A 6,097-nucleotide genomic window follows, 5' to 3' on the forward strand; every position below is an offset into this window, starting at 1 on the left:
GTTCTGCCATGTAGAGATACCAAGGTGCTGAAATGCACGTGTCAAAGTGTAAACAAACCTCCCCGTTCAACTTATCTCACTCCCAGGGAGGTGCGTGCGTGCGTGCGTGCGTGCGTGCGTGCGTGCGTGCGTGCGTGCGTGCGTGTGTGCGTGCGTGCGTGCGTCCTTGTTGTCAATCTGCTGTATTTTGTGTATCTGCATCGAGTGATCTCGGACTCCGTACCTAGAAATTGATTTATTGGAGATTCTGACTTACAATTGAATTGTACATACATTTTGTTTTGATCGGATTGTTTCACTTTAAAATGTAATGTAAACGTATATGTTTTCTCTACTGTAGGCTTGACAGGTTAGCTTTCAGAAATAGAACACTGCGTGTGTGTGTGTGTGTGTGTGTGCGTGTGTGTGCGCGGGCGTGCAACACACACAGAGGCAGTAGTAGCCCACACAGCTGCCTGCACAGTGAACACAAAGGACCCTGGCAGGACATAGATAACCGCTGTGCCCACAAAGAGGGGGGGGGGGGGGGGGGGGGGGGGATCAAGCCATTCGAATGTCATGACCTGTGATGTCATGACATACTTTTTATTTGTATTTTTGAGTGGTGCAACCACTCCTACAACCAGCTTGCAATGTCCTCGTACCTGTTTGTGTGTGTGTCTGTGTGTGTGAGCATGAGTATGTGACTTAATAATAGCAGTAGGGGGCGCCAGAAACAGTGAGAGGGGTAGTGACTCTAATGAGAGAGAGTGAGAGAGAGAGAGAGTGAGAGAGAGAGTGAGAGAGAGAGAGAGAGAGAGAGAGAGGGGGGGGGGGAATTGCACCACTCAGTTCACACGTGTGTGATTTTTTCTATTCATTTGGTCATTAAGGTCCACAGAATGAGAGGTCTGCTCTGCCAGAAATAATATTGCGAAAAAGGTTATGGCCATCAATATAAGGCAAAATGTCATCAACATTTAAGTAGCATGTGACATGTCGTGTGTGTGTGTGTGTGTGTGTGTGTGTGTGTGTGTGTGTGTGTGTGTGTGTGTGTGTGTGTGTGTGTGTGTGTGTGTGTGTGTGTGTGTGTGTGTGTGTGTGTCTGTGTGTGTGTGTGTGTCTGTCTGAACCCTGCATGGTGGCAGCATGCATGGTACAAAGAGGGCTGTGAAACCATTTCATCCAGGTCCCTCAAACAAACAAACAAACAAACAAATAAGTTCAAATAAATTAAATATAATAATTAAGTAGTGAAAAAAGCTGATCACAAGCTCACAGTCACAACGCAGGCAAACACGTCATTTATGAGCTGCGTTCGCTTCACGTGTTCGCGTTATACTATACTCAGTGTGAACGTCATAGCATCCAGATGACTCCATACTAGACTCAGTGAATCATAGCATCATGTGGATGACAGCCAAAATTCTCACATGTCTCCCCCCTGCTCCGCTCCCTCCACTGGCTCCCGGTCGCTGCCCGCACAGAATACAAAACTCTGATGCTGGCATTCAAAGCAACCAAAGGTATGGCTCCCCCATATCTTACAAGTATGATCGAACCCTACAAACCCTCCCGCGCACTCAGATCAGCCAACGCAGGGAAACTGGAAGTACCCTCACTAAAAACGCCGGGACAACGCTCCACACGTCCCAAACTCTTCTCCCTTCTGGCTCCAAAACTGTGGAATGCACTTCCCATTGCAGTCAGAACTGCAGCATCACTCCCAATCTTCCGCCGTAGTCTGAAAACCCACCTTTTCAGACTCCATCATGGCCCATAGCACTTACCCTAACCCCTTAGATAGCATTTCTGTTGGCTTAGATAGCATTTGACACAGACTTATAGCATGTTATGTAGACAGCACTATAATTGTATTGTATATAGTCAAAGCACGCCATAGTACATATGTATAGCATAGTAGTAAATATGTATAGTTTATCATGTATATTGTATGTATAGTTTCATCATATAGATATTCCACTGTTACCTTCTTAGCTTACGCATGTCTCATGATAAATGCTTTTATGTGATGTATTCCCATGCTTTTGTTCTTGCTTAAATGTAAGTCGCTCTGGATTAAGAGCGTCTGCTAAATGCCTAAATTGTAAATGACAGGCTCTCCTCGGCTAGGGGGCGTGGCCAGATGTTTTGCAGTGTAGTGAACACACCCAGTGTGGAGAGGTGGCCAGATGTTTTGTAGTGTAGTGAGTGAACACCCAGTGGAGAGGATGTTTTGGAATAAACTGCTGAGCACAGACATTACTGGATTCCCAGCAGAGCAGATGAGGAACATAAGAATTTCTTACACTATATCATGAAACCAGCGAGAGAAACCTGGCGGGGTGCAGATTGCAGAACACACACTCTGTAGTCTCAATTTACAATTTACAATTTAGGCATTTAGCAGACGCTCTTAATCCAGAGCGACTTACATTAAGCAAGAACAAAAAGCATGGGAATACATCACAAAAAAGCATTTATCATAAAACATGCGTAAGCTAAGAAAGTAACAGTGGAATATCTATATTATGAGACTATACATATAAACTATATATATATATATATATATACTACTATGCTATACATATGTACTATGGCATGCTATGACTATATACAATGCAATTATAGTGCTGTCTACATAACATGCTATAAGTCTGTATCAGATGCTATCTAAGTCTACAGAAATGCTATCTAAGGGGGTAGGGTAAGTGCTATGGGCCGTGATGGAGTCTGAAAAGGTGGGTTTTCAGACTACGGCGGAAGATTGGGAGTGATGCTGCAGTTCTGACTGCAATGGGAAGTGCATTCCACAGTTTTGGAGCCAGAAGGGAGAAGAGTTTGGGACGTGTGGAGCGTTGTCCCGGCGTTTTTAGTGAGGGTACTTCCAGTTTCCCTGCGTTGGCTCCAGTCTCCATTCAACAGTGACAATATTTGGTCTAGTTGGAAAGAGTAGACTTCCTGTGTATCGTTCAGTAACCGACTAACCGTACTGTTATTACTCTGAGGAAGACCGTAGAATCTAGATGCTACTTCACCAAGCATGTTCCTGTTAAGTGTGTAAGTCTAAATTAAATCTAAATGGATGCCAGTGTTTAACACTGGCAGAGTTTAAAATAGGAAATTATTGTTTTGTTTTAACAGTCAGCAGATGTTTAAACTAAAATCTTTTTCTAACACCTTTGGCAAAAGGAATCAGCTGAATCACTGCAACAACATGCTGTCTTGTCCAGCAGAAACATACAAAGTGAACAGACTTGCAGAAATTCAACCCAGGTCAAATATACTGCTCACTGAGAAATGTTTAATTCATTCTGACCGGGCACCCATTTTGGTGTCAGCATCATGTTATGCTTTATCTATTGAAAAATAGCAGATCTACAAGCTCATATCGCGCCACCGAGTGGCGCGATACGAGCTTGTAGGTCTGCTATTTTAGAACAATCGAAGAACGACTGACATTTTTTTAAATCTGATCTCAGGTCAGAATGGGTTAATTCAAGACAAAGCGTGGGCTTATATATGTTTGACCAATAGAGGAATGGTATGTTGAGAAAGGAAATGGAGGAGCTAAACTGATGGTGCTCCAGCTCTCTCTGAGAGGGTCAGCCATCACATCCCAATTTCCTGATTCAAATGCATTAGTTCAGGTCTGCCAGAAGGAGAACAAACATTGAATTGTGCTCTTCACAGTCCCTGCATAAATGCTTTGTTCAAATGTGCGACTAGGAGTTTAGTCGCACATTTACTTTCCCTTATGTATATAATTTTTATCCTACGATTTTGCAACCTATTTTTTTGACCCAGTATCAATTATCTATTGATAATAATAGTGATTATTATTCAAGTTAAGTATTTTTTTTCCATAAATCAGGTAGCTTTAAGGTACGGCCATGACAGCAATGGTAGGAAAAAGAACATATAATATTAACCATATTCGGTATTCGGTTTTCGGCCAACTGTTTCCTATATTCGGTATTCGGTTTCGGCCAAAAGAAATTCCCTTTACTTTTCCAAACCTAAAAGGTCAAAATGATTCGCATTATTTCTGTGATTCGTTCATTTTGTGTTGTAAAATGTGCTTGAGACAGTGTTCTGGTCTGTTTGTTCAAATCAATTCTAACAAGAGAAAGGTTATTTTATATTGTATAATATATACCTTACGATGGATTACACCATCACTGAATGGGGCAAAACGCAACGATTCTCCTGTGGTGTGTGTGTCTCCTCCCCAGTGAGCGCACAAACAGGAGCTAAGCATAAGGACCAAGACGATATGACCAACGAAATGACCCCAGAACGAGGTATAAAAACCCACTTTGTTTAAATAACCTCTACGGTTGAATGCACAACCACTAATTGTACATGAGTCCCTCCCACATAGGACAGCTTGAACGAAAAAAGAAAGACAATGGACTGAACCAGTGGTTGACTGCTGGTCAGTGGGTATCGTTGCCTATAGCAGTGGACCGTTGGCAAACATTTTTGGCTCAGGTCACCCCCTGTAAATAACCTTTTCATCCACGGCACCCCTGAATTACATTGTTTCTTTCTATAGCACCTTTTGTCATATTAACGGTACGTAAATATTAATGCTGGGCCGTTATCGGCGTTAACGTGCTGCGTTAACGCGAGAATATTATCGCGCGTCAAAGAAATTATCGCCATTAATCTATTCTCAAAGTTGGGTCTGGGAGCTGGGTCTGCATTGACTGCATAAAGCGAGCAAACTAGGAATTTCACGTTTCAAATTGCCATTCGAATGGAGCTTTTATCATTTATTATCCCAGTTCATTCTGTTGGCAAGATTTAAAAATAATAAGCCCCGACTGCCTGCGGAGTTTATTTCTCCTGCCTTCTGTGTGATTTATCCACTATACATTCTGCGTCTACTACATCCTGTAGTTCACTTAAGAAATAAAAGTATTGTTACAAGTAGCTTTTATTTTGAAGAGGAAGAGGAAGTTGTTTCAGGTTGTAGCCAGCTACCATGACAGTCTTGAGTCTACCGGTACCGGTGCGGGTGGCAGTGGAATAATAACAACATGCTTTTAGCCAAAAACCGCATGCGTCTATGACTTAAACAATGTAGGCTAAACACTTTGGAATTACGTTAAACATGGTATATCCTCCGTGGCGGCGTCATTAGGTGAGTAGGCCTACTAGTTAATTCATTGTTAGTTTCATAGTATCATTCATCATCAACAGGCTGTTGTTTGATGCCCCCCAAAATGAACAGGTTACAGCCTAAGGATTCTCATTCTGTCACTGCCTGCAAGGATGGCCGCCGTGCCATTTCTTATAAATTATCTAATTCATACGTGGTTCGTCGTGGGTCCACTCCACGTGGAGTTGTTATTGTTCATGTGCCACGGTGCGCGCCGTGGAGAAGGCATTAGGAGCGCAGCGCAACAGCCTAATAGTATGGCATATTATTGTCTGTACTCTCTGCACTCTCTTTCTGTCCAGTCCTACGTGTATAGGCTGGCGATTGTGGCGACTTTAATTTGGTTAATAGGCTAAAGAGAGAGCTGTAAAGGGGATATTGTCTATGGTCAGTTCATGGTGTGTATCATTCTCGTTTTTAACCGGGCCGTGGCCCGTGATAATGCGTCGCAATGACGGTAGGCAGTAGCCTAATAATACAATGTAACCAACTTGCGCAAGCATTAAAAAATGGGTTGTTATTCTGTGTATTATTATAGGCTAAATATGAGCTAAAATAAACAATGTAAATATTCGAATATTTCCGAATATTACAAATAATGAAGCAATGAAATTCGAATTGGATTATAGAGGTGAACTGACAGCACTAATGTGAACAAGCTGGTGTGTCTGAGTGACTGGTGGAAGAAGGAGAGGTAGAGGTTGGACTCAAATCATGTCACAAAGCTACTGACTCTAAACAGTTCTTCATCACCTCTAGGTTTACAGTTTAATTAATGTCATATCCCAGAAAAGGGGGTACTTTGTTCTTGCACCCACTGTTTCAAATTGCCTGTATGGTAACGTGTTTATGGTTATTCGTGTTTAACTGAATAAACAATGTATAACACACGTACATCGTATTGAATATTATTATTATATTTTCATTACCAATTATGATAGGGCTCCTGGT

Source organism: Protomyctophum parallelum, assembly GCF_964188405.1.
Source record: "Protomyctophum parallelum genome assembly, chromosome: 18".
NCBI lineage: Eukaryota > Metazoa > Chordata > Actinopteri > Myctophiformes > Myctophidae > Protomyctophum > Protomyctophum parallelum.